The 18,272-nt window shown below is 34.0% G+C and overlaps 1 long non-coding RNA gene across 1 annotated transcript in view; it reads left to right on the forward strand.

Annotated features, from left to right (window-relative positions):
• LOC141523053 (uncharacterized) overlaps nt 1–12,310 on the forward strand; it is a 156,050-nt gene extending 143,740 nt beyond the window's left edge. The window contains exons 2-4 of the long non-coding RNA XR_012478317.1: nt 5,700–5,739; nt 10,802–10,907; nt 11,479–12,310. This is a non-coding gene — a long non-coding RNA (uncharacterized LOC141523053). The remainder of the gene's footprint in view (nt 1–5,699; nt 5,740–10,801; nt 10,908–11,478) is intronic.
• Nucleotides 12,311–18,272: the final 5,962 nt, after the last annotated feature.

Consider the following 18,272-nt stretch of genomic DNA (forward strand, 5'->3'; position numbering starts at 1 on the left):
TTTGTATAATTTTTGCCACTGTCTTTCCATAACTCTTTTATAGGTGATCCACTCAGAATGCTAGAGTTCTTTCTTTGATTCTTTTAATATTGAGTGAATATTAGTTAAAAGGTTCAGGCTATCTCTTATCATCCATCCTCACCATCATAATAAAAATAATATCAAAAATAATGCTAATAGTTCATTGTTAAGTCATTTCAGTCATGTTCAACTCTCCATGATCTTATTTGGGATTTTTCTTGGTAGATACTGGAGTTAGTCTGCCATTTCTTTCTCTAGTACATTTTACAGATGAAGGAACTAAAGCAAATAGGCTTAAGGGACTTGGTCAAGGTCACAAAATAAGTGGCTGAGACTAAATTTGAACTCAGGTATTCTTGATTTCAGAGTCAGCACTATCTACTATGCCACCTAACTGCCCCCAATACTAATAATAGCTAACAATAATATAATATCTAAGGTTTGTAAAGCATTTTATAGACATTATCCCTTTTAATTCTCATAGCAACACTGTAAGGGAGGTGTTGTTCCTATTCTTATTTTACAGACAGGAAAACTGAGGCTAAGAGTTAAGTTATTTTCCCGGGGCCATACAATTATTAAATATCTGAGGCAGGATTGGACATAGGATTTCCTAAGTCAAAGTCCAGAGCTTTATCTATAATGCCACCTACATTTATAGTCATCACCTTTATTTACAGCCACAAATGCCTTTGATAATGATATTTCTAATGTATACATTGTGATTGTAACATGCTGCTACCTTCTTACAGTCAACATATGTCTTTTCATTATTTACTGGGTCCTTTCATTTGGATTCTTCTGAGATGGTGAGGTTCTATTATTTGCAGCCCCCTATATCATCACTGGAGAATATTGGTATTTTTAAATTGCTCTAACAAAAAACTATTTCAGATAATCAAAAATGCTGCATAATTTCCCAAATGTGAACCAACTAGTTTCTTCCTCCTTTTCATTTCAGAGACCAGCTATGGTGCCACATGTAGCATGTGATATAAATTCATTAAAAGGGTTAACTATGGTCCAATCACCAGGGGGAAGTCCAAAGGACAAAAACACAAAAAAATTAGACATTTGCTGCCCTCAAGGAGAACTTATTTTCATGCAGGAATATAATATTTAGAGGACATTTTGGTAGGGAAGGCATTTCTGATAAGTAATTTATTGATATGATTTTATAGGAGTTGTTTTTATTAATATTACTATCATCATTAACAGAGATAGAGGTAAAGTTGTGGAATAGAGAAAAGGATGGAAATGTGACTGGGGAATAGCAGTGGGGTAGATTTGAATCAAGTATAAAAATAGAGAAGATCCAATAATCAGAAGCCAAGGACTCAGGATGGCAGACAGACAGAGATTCATATTGGAGGTAAAGACTAATGCACAGTTTCATAATATGAAGATGTACAATTGACCATTTGTCTAAGATATATATGCTAATGGACTCATTGAAGTCCATTCAACTGCATACCATAATATGGCAATATATGTTCATCTTCTACTTTTTTCCAAAAAAGAATGACTAGCTCAATGTCTTTTGAGTAGCTATGAATCTCCCTAAGGATATCCTCTGGTATTTTGATATTAAATTTAAATTAGCCTGATTCCATTTATAAATGGTATCAACTATAGTATCTCTCTCCCAAAATAGAGAATCTTTTCTAGGGAATTTTCACTGTATCTTGAATTGCTAAAAATTAAAAGTAAAAAAATAACTAGGGGCAGCTAGGTGGCACAATAGATAGAGCGCCGGCCTTGGAGTCAGGAGGACCTGAGTTCAAATATGACCTCAGACACTTAATTACCTAGCTGTGTGACCTGAGGCAAGTCAATTTAACCTCATTGCCTAAAAATAAATAAATAAATGAATAAATAAATAGCAAATTAAAAAACCAACATTGAATTAATTAATAAAACTAGGAGTTAGTTTTTTAATGAATAAACAAATAAAATCGATAAACAATTGGTTAATTTTATTTTTTTAAAAAGAGAAGAAAACCAAACCACTAATATAAAAAATTAATATACCACTCATGAACATGAAACTAAAGTAATTATAAGACATTACTTTGCTCAATTATATTTCAATAAATTTATCAACTTAAGTGTGATGGAAGAATATTTGCAAAAATATAAAGTACCTAGATTAATAGAAGAGGAAAGAGAATATCTAAATAGACTTATTTTAGAAAAAAAGATATTGAACAGGCCATAAATGAGCTTACTAAGTAAGAGAAAAGCACAAGGACCAGATAGATTTACAAATGAATTCTATCATTTAAAGATAAATTAATTCCAATATTAAATAAATTATTTGAAATAATAGATAAAGAAGGAATCCCATTATTTGTTTAATGAAACAAATAAGATACTGATACCTAAACCAGGAAGAGTGAAAACAGAAAAAGAAAATTATAAATAGATTTTATTAATGAATAAGTATGCAAAATCCTTTCTTTTCTTTCTTTTTTTTTCTTTACTCCTTTCTTCTTCCATTTCTTCCTTCAGCACTAGCAATTTCTTTCCTGATTCCCTCTGAGGGCATTTCTGCAAAGATAATGAATTCCATTTGGGCTTTCTATAACAGTCTCCATCTTTCTGCTCCCAGTTCTCTAGGTCTTTGTCTTTATCTGTATGGGAATAAGGCAAAATATGATCCATGTTTTTTGGACCACAATAGCTGAATAATAAATTTAGCTGCTATTAAATTCTGAGGCATTCTTCATTTTGTTACTTGCTTCGATGTAGTTCACTGAGGTCAGTATTTTTGAAAATTATAAAATCTTCATTCAGTCAGTCAATAAATAATCATTCAGCACCCCCCTCCTTTGTCTAAGATATATGTGCTAATGGACAATCAATGGACAATCAAAAAAAAAGCACAAGATCTTGCTTCTGCCTTGCAGAAAGTTATAATCCAGTTAAAGATCTGAGATGTGTACATGGTAAAGCCATTAAATTATAAAGGATAGCAGAGGTGTCATAGGTGACTAGAAAAGGGGAAGAATAGCATGGGCAGAATTTATCCAAAAGACCTCATGGAGGAGATAGGGCTTGAGCTAAATGTGAAGAATAAGAGAATCTGGATCAGTAATGGGAGAGGACACTCTAGGGAGCATTGGAAAAGAGAAAAGAACAGCTTAAATAAAGCTATCAAGGCATAAATTAGCATAACATATGTGGGATCAGTAAGGATACTTAGATTTCTATGGTGCTTGGAAGTTTAAAAACATTTTTGCTCTAACAGTCCTATTTGGTAGGTATTACAAATACCATTTACAAATGAGGAGACTAAGGCACAGAAAAATTACATAAATTTCCAAGTTGTTATTAGTTAATAAGTGACAGAATCCTAATTCAAATCTAAGTCTTCAGAAGTTCATTAAATGCTCTTTCTAGAATACTGAGTTCCAGGCTAACAGGTTTAGATTATATTCTCTGACTGTTGAATTGTTGAAAGTTTATGAGAAAGATAATGACATGAAAAAAATACCTTAGGGACAAGATAATCTGGTAGAAATGCCTTACTCTGTTTCTTATACCATCTACACCAAATTCATAGCATTATTCCAAGTGTGCACAGAGTCAACAAATAAGCAATTTATTAAGCACTTATACTGTGTGCTACATAATAATGAATCAAAAGCAAAAATATGGTCCCTGCTTTCAAGGAGTTCACATGGTTAATGGAAGAAGTCAGACATCAAGCACCATTATAAATTTCACTTTTTCCATGAGAACAAGGAGGACAGGAGCAGCAGGAACTCTTCAACTGAAGGAATTAAAAACAAAATACTAAACTAATCTAAAGGCTGTACCAACTGATCACAAAAACATACTCATATAAACCAACCAAGTATGGCAAATTGAGATTCAACACCCAATAAAGTACCTGGACTAGATAATTTCAAAAATTCCTTTCAATTCTAAGCCCCATCAAGATTGGCAAAGATATTCGAATGGTTTGCCATTATCTTTGCCTACTTATTTTGCCCAGGGAAACAGAGTTAAGTGATTTGATTTGACCAATCACACAGCTAGTAAATGCCCAAAGTTGCATAGAAGGTAGGTGGCAAAGCTAGAGTTCAAATCTTTCCCCTGCCCTACTCTGCCTCCCAACCATTTGAGAAATTCTTCACAAAGGACTTGAATTATAGACTTATGATTGATTTGTTTCACTTTTCAAAAAATCTTATAAGACAATCAACTTCAATGCACCTTAGGAAATGAGAAAACAGTAAAAGTAGGTAGGAAAGGCAGGGAGGATTATACTTTATACCCCATGATTTAAAGATTCATTCATATCCATTAAGAAGGAAAGCCTCGTTAAAGGAGCAGCTACATGTCAGAACAGAAGATCCAAGTTCAAATCCAACCACAGACATGACAATGGAGAGCAAGAAGGACCATATATCACAGTTAGATATAGGACACATGTACATAAGACATGGAGGACATAGCATATATATTGCATGTCCCATATGGACACATTGCAAATCATTTATGTTATATATTACAATTATATATTTATATTTTATATAATGCATATAGCATATATTTTACTTATTATCATATCTATTAAATTATGTTATATATTCTATATTCTATTCTATAATAAAATATATAAATCATCTTTATCATACCTATTTCGTAGAATTCACAGAAGGCTGGAAGGAGGTACTTTATAAACTTTAAATAATATAGAAAGGTAAAATATTGTCAACATATGCTGATTAAGACAACTTTGAGATAACATTAGTCCAGTAATATCACTATCCAAAGAGGATGGGGGGGGACACAAAGAACCTAGATATGTATATGTATATGTATATGTATATGTATATGTATATGTATATGTATATGTATATGTATATGTATATGTATATGTATTAGAAAATGTGTCTAGCAGCTTTCATTCTGGTGGCAAAGAACTGGAAATTGCAGGGGTGCCCATCAATTCTGGAATTACTGAACAAGTTGTGGAAGATGCTGTGATGAAATATTACTGTGCTATTAGAAATGATGAACTCTATGATATTAGAAAAACTTGGACACACTTGCACAAAATAATGAAGGATAAAATGAGCAGAATTAAGAGAACACTGTATACAATAACAGCAGTATGGTCTTAAGAATGACTTTGAGGGAATAAGTTATGTTCTTCTATATAAATACCCAAATTTGCTATAAAATACATTTGAAGAAAGATGTTTTCTGTGTCCAGAGAAAGAACTGAAAAACAGAAATTTGTATAGAATAATTTACATATATTTTGCGGTCCTTATTGGTGAAAGCCATAATATTGTGAAGCAGTGAAAACCATGATCTGAGTTTCTCAGCAAAAGTTTCTATCAGTGAAAGTCAGAATAATAATAATAATAATAATAATAATAAATAATAATAATATGGAGTCCCTATCAAATGAAAGCTAGGAATAATGTACACCAAGAGTGATGTAAACCAAAAGAAAACACACTGATTGGGATAAGCCCACAGTGACAAGTACAAGGTCCTAAATTCCTGGGACTCAAACCCAAACAGCATTGAAAGGGCACTCAATTGTCTGGGACCCGAGCCCAGTGATGAGCAGAATAAATCCCAAAATATCAGCTAATCCACACTAACATACTCCATAACTCCTTCTCCCTTTGACTATTTTCTATAATTCTCTGCAGGAAATTCAATATGCTATCTACCATCCTAGACTTCCTTAATGTGAGTATACCACTTTGATTATTAAATTACTAATTTCTTTCTTCAGAATCATGTTGGCCCCTTCTTTGGAGGGGAGCCTTGAATATACCAGTGATAGTGAATTTGAGACCAAGATATATATATAAAATATACCTATATACATACATACATACATACATACATACATACATATGTTATATATGAAACCTATTTATGTCTAATGGTAGCCATCTTTACGGTGAGACCAGGGGAGGAAAGAAAAAAAGAAATTTACACAATAATTTGTTGCATATTTGAAAGGAATAGCAAATTGTTCATAGTATATTTGCAATTTCATGTACAATCATATTTTCATTTTACTGTTATGAAAATGACTGTTTTATTCCATAAATTAAAAATAAATAATTTTTAAAATTAGAAGTATTATGACTATATTTTATAGAATTTGATTTCATAGTAAAGTACAATTGACTGAATTTTGTGTTATATCTTGATTTCAGTTTTTTAAGATTGAATTAAATTCAGCAATTGATCCATGTAAACATAATTCAGAGCCCCATTGTTTTTAACTTCCTGCAGCATCAAGCTGAATTATAGATCTCATATTTAGAAGGAAATACATAGTCACTTTAGGGCTAGCTTTACAAATCTCAACCTAAATATAGGTGGTTACATATTGTAGTTCCCAAGATGGTATTTCTATATAACTTGGTTAACTACCATAAAACTAAGGTTAAAAAGGTGTGATTTTTCACCATAAACTGAAACACATTCTGATTTGATTCTAAAGAGACAGTGAGGTTTTCTACTGGTTTAAATATTGTACCAAAGCTATTAAGATTTTCTGTTGACAGTTATATATAATTAAAGCAGGAATCTCAAGCTAGGTAGGAAGGGAAATCAACAATCTTGCCTTTTGTTTTTATTCAAATTCATATTTATTACAAGTCAGAAAGGAACTTGAAAAATTTCTAAATCCAAATTAGATTATCCAAAACAAAGGACTGATATCTCTGCCCCTAAATATTGTCCCCAGCTTTCTTAATATGATGATGCAAAGCTTCTACCTATGAAGTAAAAGATATTAGTCTATTTCTATCAAGAAGAGACTTTTCAGTCATGATTCCCTACCATACTAAGATGGCTAACAGGGACCCTAAAAGTATGAAGTTCAGAAGTTGGTTTCAGGAATCAATGCCTCACCAAAAATCACAAAGACAATGGAATGGTGAACCCAGAGAAGAGGAGAGCAATCTGGAAGAGTGAGAGAGATGGAGAACAACAGAGATATGACATTCAGGAGGATATAGTATAGACACAATATGATGAACTATCCAGGTACAAGCCCAGAAGAGTGATACCTAGCAGGGTAAGAGAGATCCAGTTTAATTAATAAATATTCATTAGAAACCCACTTTAGACTAAGTGCTAGGGCTACAAATTAACAACAACAACAAAAGACTGTCCCTGCTCTAAAGGAGCTTACAATCCATTGGAGAAAGATAACCTACAGAAAGAAACTGAGAAGGGGTAAGTTGGACACCGGAAACATCAATCATGGTTCTGTAGAATTCAAACGAAGAGGGACAGATAAAGTCAAAATCCTGCCCTTTATAAAGGAAAGTTTTGGTAGACCCTCCAGGCCTCCACATAGTGAGGGCTGCCAAGCCCTTTTCAGGTCTACTTCCAATTTTTGGTTGTCAACCTGATTTGCCCAACTGTCACCTGTAATTCCAAGAAACTGTAGTATATATATATATAAGGGCCATATTCAGACAAACCATTTCAGCAGATGGGCTAAGCCAAAGGGGTTTCTGAGCCATCAGTGAGTTGGGGGGAGGTAGTGATCCCTGTTGTGATGGGCAAGGTCCAGGTACACTGGGAGCTGTCGTCACAACCCTGAACACTGATATACCAGGCTATAATGTCATCTTGTCACTGGACTGAAGCAGCAGGAGCATGACTCAGTATAAAGGCAGATGGAATTCAGTTTTACACTGAGAGTCACAATGCAAAACACTTTTATGATTCTCTGAAGGTTGTTTATGGGTCAAAGACCTTTGGCGCATCTCAACTACTCAGTGCTCCTGGAGCCACATTAATTAGTGATAAGTACCTGATGGAGACAGATGGACTGAACACTTCCATTTTGTTCTCACAAAACTGTTATTAGTTAATCAATGCTGAAGACATTGAGCAAGTTGAAGTCACTCCCTCATTAGCTGAATTTCTAACTGAAGAGGAAGTTTGGAATGCTACTAGGCTCATCTCATGCAGCAAAGCACTTGCTACTGATTTTATTCCAGCTGAGCTTTATAAGGCAGGGGCCTACTGCTTATACAAAAACTGACAAAAATTTTCCAGATTTTATGGCAAGAGGAGATTATCTCTCAGGATTTCAAGTTGGAAAATGAACATCTACCTAAAGCCAGTGTGGCTTCAGGAAGGACTAAGAAATGACCACTACACCAATAGGTGTTTGTCGCCTGGCAACACCTGAAAAAATGTCAGGAACAAAACAGAGATCTGTATACAATGTTTGTCTAGCTAATGAAGGCATTTGACACTATCAGTAGAGAAGACTTGTAAAAAAAAGATAGCAAAATTTCATTGCCCAGAGTAGTTCTTTGGTTTTGTTTTTTGTTTCATGAAGATATGCTCACCTGGGTTCTGATTAATAGACAGTCCTCTCATACTTACTGAATTACCAGTGGAGGTAAACAGGGCTATGTACTTGCTCCCATATTTTTTAGTACGATCTTGTCAGACAACTTTAAGGAGGATGAAAATGATCTCAAGGACAGCTACTGCCCTGATAATAAATTCTTTAAAATGAAAAGGTTACAAGCCAAGATCAAAGCAGAGGGAGTGATAATGAACATCTTTCAGTTTGCTTGTGCACTCAACGCATCCTCTAAGGCTGAAATGCCATTGCATCTCAGTATGAATCAATTCTTAGTTGCTTGTACTAATTTTGGTTTAATAATTACCATCGGGGGCATCTAGGTGGCACAGTGGTTAAAGCACTGGCCCTGGAGTCAGGAGTGCCTGGGTTCAAATCCGGTCTCAGACACTTAATAATGACCTAGCTGCGTGGCCTTGGGCAAGCCACTTAACCCCATTTGCCTTGCAAAAAAACCTAAAAAAAAATACCATCAAGAAGACCAGGTTCTCTATCAGTCAGCATCACACAATTCATACATGGAAGAACTGATGATTTCAAATGGAGAAATTTTCCATGCTGTGAATAAGCTCATTTACCCTGGCAATGTACTTTCAAGGGACATCCCATTGATGATGAGGTTTATGCTCACATTCTCAAAATAAGTCCAGAATTTGGGAGGCTCCAAAAGAAAGTATGGGAGAGACGATGTATTAGACTGCCTATCAAACTGAAGGTCTACAGAGCTGTCATACAAATCTCATTGTTGTGAACCTAGGAAACCTGGACAGTCTACCAGCATCATGGCAGGAAACTGAATTGCTTCCATTTGGATTGTCTTAGGAAGATTCTGGAGATCACCCAGCATGATAATGTTCTGGAAACTTATGTCCTTTCTTAAGTTGAAATTCTGAGCATTCAAGCTCACTGCAGAGTGCAACTTTGATGGGCTGGCCATGTTGTTCAAATGTCAAAAATCTATTTGCCTAATATTGTACAAACAACTCATACAAGGCAAATACTCACAGGTCAGAAGTAATACAAGGAGCTCTTCTGAAGAACTTCAGAATCAATTGTGAAACATAGGAAACACTGACAAAGTCCTATCCAGCATGGAGTAACCACAACAAAGACAGTTCCGTAGTTTAGGAGTAAAATAGAATTTTAGTATTTCAAAAGAAATGTGAGATACACAAATTTAGTGACATTTACATTCCAAATGTCTGTATGAAATATTTGTGTTTGACCAGTAATACAACCTTCCAAATTCATATTGGTTTGATTAGCTACACAGTTGGACACACTGTACCTTGACCCCAACAGAGTGATGTCATTTTGATCTTCTTTGAGAACAAACAACAACCAACCAAATGAATCTGCTACATTTATGTTCCCAAATGTGATTTTTCTGAGTGTCCACTCTTCCCTCTGGTGGTATATGTATTAGTGGGAGACTATGTCCCTCAGGTTAATTATTGAGGGGTAGGGAAAAGGATATTTTTCATTACTACTTTTGTTTTTAAATGATTTCTTTAAAACTTTAGTTTGAATTAATTATGTCTCCTAGTAAAAAAGAAAATAAGCAAATGTATCTATGAGAGCTCATGAGCTATGGTTTTGAGTGGATACAGGCTATTAGTCACAAAAACAATCTCCAGACTCTGAAGTAGTTTTAGAGAAAAATTAAGTCACAGAAAGAGAGTCAGAAAGAAGATGCAATTCCCTTCTTAATCTTTGAGGTTACATTACATAGAGTTCAGACAAGGATGTAAGGACATTTTTGTAATAGGTCTCATGTAGATAACAGGCAGTCAGCAAGAGGGCAGTTTGAAAAATAAATCAGCAGGAAAATCAATTTAATTTGGGAAATTAAAAACACAGATTTTTAAATGGAATTTAAAAAGAACAAAAACTTTGGGTGGACCCAAAACAAGACCTGAGCAAACACGAAAGCACTGGGCAGGATCTTAGCATTCCTTACAGCCATCTGGCTTCCCTGGAGCATCTGAGGTCAACTTGACCTCTACAGTAAGCTTTTGGGTTAGAAAATTTTCTAGCCATATAATACTAGGTTCCACAATATTAATAAAGTTTTCTGAACTATATGATAAAATGTTGCCTGACAAGATCTATAAAGTATTTGAAACTAGAGTAGTTTTTCAGAGTCCCACTTAATACAGAGTATAGAAGAAAGTGTTTTAAGATATAGGAGGAAGAAAAAATATGAATTTAACATATAGAAACATATAATAATTCCAGGTGAGGTTTTCTATTTTCTTTTTCAAAATGGTAGTTACATATAAAATATTATCTGAATAGTCCTAGTTGAAAATGATTTTTCAAGTGACAGGTTAACTTATACTCATAAAAATTTACTCTTTCATTTAATAATAATTTGTACAATGTATACTGTTGTCCCAGGTATGCTTCATTTCCTTTTGAGACAAATGGAACATGTCTGGGAGTGGCAAAGGTGTGGCTAAATACCATGTGGGAAAGTCTTTATTTCCTCCCAAACTTGAATAAGGTAACCTATGTTTTTAATTTCTTTTTTTAAGAATTTCAGTTTATAAATTATACCTTGAGACAGAAATACACAAAACTGCATTTCAAAGAAAGTCATTATAAACCAAGTACAAGTATCTGGCATAGTAATTTTTAAATGGGAAACCACCAAAATATAAAGAAAATTTCACAAACATAAAAAAATATTTAATAAAACTGGAGGAAAAGTTTATGTTGAGAAAGATTTAGAGGCATGATGAGGAGTCATATTCAAATGGAAGAGATTTTGAAAAAAATACAAAAGAATGGAAAATAGTATGAGAATATAGAGAAGGGCTAGGGAGGGGGAAAAGACTAGGAGATGCTCTAATGAGAAAAAATAAACGGGGGGAAAAGAGTTATCATGCAACTGGAATTACCTTGTGATGGCAACACTTAAAGAGGAATGGAATGAAATCAAATGTCATACTAATTTTTTCCAGGACACCTGAAACCAAAACATTTTTCTTCTTTCCCTATATGCCTTCTTCCTATTTTTTATGCCTATATAATCTGCCCCATTTCCTTTTGTGCTCTCATTTTTTGCACTTTAGAAAGACATATCCCTGGAAGAAATCTGGTTACCATATGTGGACCTTCTTAGAAGCAGAGCAAAGTAAAAGGACTGGCGTTTTAAAGACATCAGTATCAGAAGAATGAGGAGAAAGAGGGAGAAAATGGAAGGTCTGAAAAGGGTAAAAAGGATAAAAAATTTATCCAGTCTTGTGTCAGACTAAAGAAACTCTAAGAGAAGTGATTTGTTTCACTCCTCTAATTAAAATAACCAAAAGATACCATATATGTTTTTAATTTGTATTTTTGCTTGTGACAGTACTATGCTTACATTTTTATTTCTAAATCATAAGAGCCAATTAGTGGATAATAAGGAAAAATGACAAATGAATTACAATAAAAAATACAAACATTATTTCTACTCTCTACCTTCGCAACATTAGGAAGAAAAGGTTCATTATCTTAGTCTTGATATCATAAATTATAACCATAGGAATTTTCAGGTAGAGTACTTCAGTTAATGAGCTACAGGACAGCTCTCTCTACTGTTGTGCAAAAAGAGTAGAGACATGATGAATTGCAGGGACAAGGTAAATATATCATAATTTTGTTCTGGACTGGAGATTCCATTTTGATGCATGCAGTTAGGATTAAGCTATTATAGCTCAAAATATATTGTGTTTGATGAAAATAAGTAGGATTATATTATAATTTTCCTTCTTTCCAATAATCTTTTATGTGTACATTAATTGTTCTTTCTCTAGAGAAATCAGTTTCTATTCCCATAATCTTTCTATTTAACAAAACAGGGATTAGTATAGATCAAACAAAAAAGAAGCATTGGTTTTATAACAATTAAATCTTCAGCCTACTATTTGTACTGTGTTCTTGTCGAAACATTTGCTTGTAAGGATGCATTTCTGAAATGTCTGCTACATATGAGCATTAATTTCACGGTAGGCAATACTGTCAGTCAGCTAGATTGTCCCATTTTTCTAGCCTGTTTTCTGATGTAGCAAATTCTAAATAAGTAGTTTGTTAAATTATTTCACATAATTTAAAAATAGCATGTCATTACCATCAAGCACCAAGGAGAACGATTTAATTTCAAATCGTTTCCCCATACACTGACTGAACAAATGGCTCTGTGATCATTTTTGACCTTTCGTCAGTTTAATTGCCAAATAATTAACAATGGTAAAATGATTACCACCTGAAATATTTGAAAATGATTATTAAAGGACGTCATACATTTGATTGGAGCCATGACCTATATTTTTCTACTTATGACTATCTGTTAAAACAATAACAACACAGCAACATTCAGGATATTATCTGAAAACCAATGGACACACTGGCAACATATCTCAATTTATTCCCCCTCACACAGAGAGAGAGAGGTCAGAGAAAATTCTTAATTTTCCTTTTCAGATGGTATTCCTTAGTATTGTGTGTTGTGAATAATAGGATAAAATGTGATTCCTGGTCCATAGCCCAGGTAGAAGTTTGAGGTCTATTCCATAATAGACATTTTCTCCAGAGTATAAAAATGAGGGGTTATATGTGTATCAACCTTTTAGCTGCTGTGGTGGATTTAATACATATCTGCCTAGGGCACATCATCAATATATTGACTTGTTTTTTTGTCCTTAGAATTGTCCTAGTTAGTTGTTTTTTTTAAATGACTCAGAGAAAAGACAGTCCTTATACTCAAGGACTTTCTTTATAACCTTCTCTTAGCTGCAATCTGTTTCACTGAAAAAATTCAGTAGCCAAAGGCATGCCTAGCCTTTTAATGTCCTATAGAACTAAGGGTTTATAAGCAGTCGGAAATGACTTTAGGAGTTGGTGGTAAAAGGCACTGTGGAAATTTACTTTTTCAATGCCTGTGCCTTGGACATAATAGGCTCTTAATAAATGATTGTTGAATTGAATTGACTGTTATAGCCAAGGCTATCGTCCAAACTGTAGGAGCAGCCAAGAAATACAGGAGGAGTAGGAAACATATTTACCATTGCCAAATTTCAGATTTCATGAGATCTGTTTGACTGCCACATGAACCTCTCCAATTCTAGCTTCTCTAGGAAAATACTAAGTGGTGTCAGCCCTCTTCATTATGGATATGAGGAGGGCATTTACTCCTATGTTTGTGAATTGTCAGGAATAACTTAAAAGTGCTTATCAAAAGTGCTTTTATTTTCAAAATCTAAAAGGAAAGGGAATAATTGCCTATGTGACAATAAACTTCTAGAAGCAAATTAGGTTAATTGTTTTCATGCACTAGGTGTATAGTGTTAGTTGTTCTGACACAGAAGAGAAAAATAGGGAACTTCTTTTCAACCTTTTGGCGAGGTAGAAAAACCAGTAAATCAGAATGAAAATATAGATCTAGTTCATACAGATGCTATTAATCCACTGTATATCTATAGCTAGAAATGATAAGACTTTGAGGGACTAGGCTCTATAATTTCAGGTGAAGAGGAGGTAGGTGATTTTTTAACTAGGAGAACATGATCCCAAAAGTAAGACTTCAAGGGAGAACAAATGATTTTTCTCCCCTCAGGACTCTCAGCAGCTTTAGATACTGTTAATCAACCCCTCTCTTCTTGGATACTTTCTCTTTCCTTAGCTGTCTTGATGCTCCTCCTACCTTTGAATACTTCTTCGAAATGCTTTATAGAATCATCATTATCATCCATCTCCCACCCATTTAGTGTGGGTATGCTGAAGGCTTCTCTTCTCTTTCTCTGTATTTTCTTTCTTGGTGACTATATCATCTCTTTGCAAAAGTCTCTCAAGTAATTTTGAGCATAAATTTATAACCTGATCTCCAGTCCTTCATTGCCAAATGCCTTTTAAACTTCTTCACCTAGAAGTCATCATCTCAAACCATGTGTGAGCCAAAATTTATTATTTATTTTTCCCAAAATTTATTTTTTCCAAGTTTCCCTATTTCTTTTGAGGTCAACATTACCATCTTTTTAGTCAACTGAGGAGTTATTCTTCCTTCTTCCCTCTTGCTCTGTTCCCATATATAATTAGTTGTAAAGTTTTATCCATGCTATCTTTATAACATCTTTTCTCATCTAATACAGTGACAATCTTAATTCAATTCCTAATCATTTCTCTCTTTGACTATTAGCATGGCCTCATATTTGGCCAACCTACAAGAATCAGAAAGATCTAAGTTCAAATCTGGCCTCAGACAGTTAACTATGTGACTCTGGACATGTCACTTAACCTTATCAATAAAATCATCTGGAGAAGGAAATTGCAAACTACTCCAAAATCTACCACAAAGAATCAGGACTGAAATGACTGAACAACAATATGATCTGATTCTCACTAGTTTTTCTAGACTTTATATTACCGCTGGGTTACAAGAAAACTGTTCTAAAGGCTGTTGCCTGAACTTGATGTGCCATTTGTTTCTCTATACATGCTTAGCATTAAACATTTCAATTCAATTCAATTTAATATGAAATTATGCTGTTATTTATTTTATTTAGAGTAAGGTAATCCATTCTCACCTTCACTTCTTAAAATCCTTAGCTTCCTTCAAAGTTTGCCTCAAAAGGGCAGCAAGGTGGCTCAGTGAAGTACCTAAATTCAAATTCAACCTCAGACACTTAATGGTTACCTAGCTGTGTGATCTTGGGCAAGTCACTTAATCCCATTGCCTTACAAAAACAAAACCAAACCAAAAAACAAAGTTCTTCTCAAAGTGCCATTTCCTAAAGGGCCTTTCCTGCCTCCCCATTGTTACTCTTTTTTTTCCTCCTTGAAATTATGCTATATTTACCCATCTTTGTCATGACCATATCATCTTTCTCTAGTCCCCGACCAAGCAGAGTGTACACCCCTTGTTGGTAGAAACTTTGGTCTATTTTCTTTTTTTTTTTAGCCTTTGTTTTTCTAGTGCTTACATGTAATAATTGATGAATAAATGTTCCTAAATTTAATTGAAATAGAATAGGTGAAAAAGCTTTTGATAAAATACAACATCCATTCCTATTAAAAACACTAGAAAGTATAGGAATAAATGGAGTTTTCCTTAAAATAATAAACAATATCCAATTAAATATCAACAAATATTATAAGTAATGGTGATAAATAGGAGCATTTCCAATAAGATCAGGGATGAAACAAGGCTGCCCACTATCACCATTATTATTCAATATAGTATAGGAATTTTAGCTTTAGCAATAAGAGAAGAAAAAGAAATTGAAGGAATTAGAATTGGTGATGAGGAAGCAAAACTGATGATATGCTTAGAGAACTCAAGAAAATTATCTAACAAACTTACCTGAAACAAAGTAGCAGGGTATAAAATAAACCCTCATAAATCATCAACATTTCTATATATGAACAACAAAACCCAAGAGCAAGAGATAGAAAGAGAAAATCCATTTAAAGTAACTGCAGACAGCATTAAATACTTGGGAATCTACCTTCCAAAGCAAACCCAGAAGCTATATGAATACAATTACAAAGCACTTCTCACACAAATAAAGTCAGATGTAAACAATTAGAAAAAATATGAATTGTTCATGGTAATATCAAGCTAATATAATAAAAATAATAACAATTCTACCCAAATTAAATTAAAAACTACCAAATAACTAATTTACCAAGATAGAAAAAAAAATAATTACAAAATTCATCTGGAGCAACAAAAGGTCAAGAATATCAAAGAAACTAATGGAAAAAAATATAAAGGAAGGTGACCTAGCTCTTCCAGATCTTAAACTATACTATGTAGTGGCAGTCATCAAAACTGCCTGGTACTGATTAAGAAATAGCATAATGGATCAGTGAATTAGGATAGGTTCAAAAGAAACAGTAGTAAATGACTACATTAATCTACTGTTTAACAAACCCAAAGATATTAGCTTCTGGGATAAGAACTCACTATTCAACAAAAATTTTGGGGAAAACTGGAAAACTAGTATGGCAAAAATTAGGCATAGATCTACATCTCACACCCTACACTAAAATAAGGTCAAAATGGGTACAGGATTTAGACATAAAATGAGATACCATGGACCAATTAACCGACCAAGAAATACTCTATCTGTCAGATTTATGGAAAGAGAGAAATTTATGACCAAACAAGAAAGAGGGTATATTATAAATTGCAAAATGGATGATTTCTACAACATTAAATTAAAAAGGTTTTACACTAATAAAGCCAATGCTTCAAAAATTAGAAGGAAAATAGAAAGCTGGGAAAAAATTTTCGTAGGGGTTCTGATAAAGGTCTCATTTCTAAAATATACAGGGGGGCAGCTAGGTGGATCAATGGATTGAAAGTCAACCCTGAAGTCGGGAGGACCTGAGTTCAAATCCAGCCTCAGGCACTTCATAATTACCTAGCTGTGTGACCTTGGGCAAGTTACTTAATCCCATTGCCTTGCAATGCAAATTAAAACAACTATGAGGTTCCACCTCACACCTATCAGATTGGTTAAGATGACAAAAAGGGAAAATTATCAGTGGTGGAGAGGTTGTGGGAAGACTGGTACATTCATGCATTGTTGGTTGTGAACTGATCCAATCATTCTGGGGAGCAATGTGGAATTATGCCCAAAGATCATTAAAACTGATCATATCCTTTGACGGTAATTCCAATACTAGGCCTATATTGAGAAGAAATCATAAAAAATGGGAAAGTTCCCACATATTACAAAATATTCATAGCAGCTCTTTTGAAGTGGCAAAGAACTGGAAATTGAGGGGTTCCCATCAAGTGGGGAATGACTGAACAAGTTATGGTATGTGAATATTATGGTATACTATTATTCTATAATAAACTGAGAAGCATGGAATGAATTACAGGATCTGATGCTGAGTGAAGGGAGCAGAACCAAGAGAACATTATACACATTAACAATAACATTGTGAGAGGTTCAACCTTGAAGGAAGGAGCTCCTCTCAGCAGTTCAGAGAGCTAGGACAACCCTAGGAGACCAGCTATGACTTACTATCCTCATCCAGAGGAAGAAAAACAAACAAACCCTACAGAATCTGAATGAATACTACAATCACCTTTTAAAAATTTCTCTTATATATTTATTTCCTAACTCATGGATTTCTTTCTTTTCCTTTAGTACTAATTTCTTATACTGAATATGACTGTAGACATGTTAAATATAGTGTGCATGTACAATATTTACCTGACTGTTCCCAGCTGAGGGGAGGTATGGAAAGGGAGGATGGAGGGAAATCATGTAACTTTAAAATATGCATATGCATTTGAATGAAAAGTTTTCATAACATGTAATTGGAAAAATAAAATATCCATTGAAAAGAAAAAATGAGAGGGAAAAATACCTATTTGTAAAAAAAAAGAATGAAACAAACAAAAAAAGAAATAAAATAGGTGACATGTACAGGACAGAGTGGGATTATTGCATCTGAACATCAAAGAGGATTATTGATTCAGAACTGTAAGAAATCCAAAAAGTTATCATTTAGCTCAACTCCCATTTTAGAACCTGAGGTCTTAAAGAGAAATTAAGTGATTGCCCGAGGTCACAGTGATAGTGAGTGAATGGGAACAATAAGACCATATGGTCAGACTGATATTTTAGGACTGTTAATTTACTAGCTCTTTGGAAGATAAAATGGAGAAGGAGCAAACTAGAAGCAAAGAGATAAATTCTGAGATTATCAAAAAGGTAAGAAACTGAAGCAATATTCTCACATGCATATACTACAGATCACCTGGACAGAAAGAGATGAAGAGTCTGGGAATCAGCTCATAAAGGCTGGCACAGAGGCATGAAAAGACCAGGAACGAAGAATCTTATTTATCTGAACATCTGCCAGAGTT

This window comes from Macrotis lagotis, chromosome 1 (genome assembly GCF_037893015.1).
Source record: "Macrotis lagotis isolate mMagLag1 chromosome 1, bilby.v1.9.chrom.fasta, whole genome shotgun sequence".
Classification (NCBI taxonomy): Eukaryota; Metazoa; Chordata; class Mammalia; order Peramelemorphia; family Peramelidae; genus Macrotis; species Macrotis lagotis.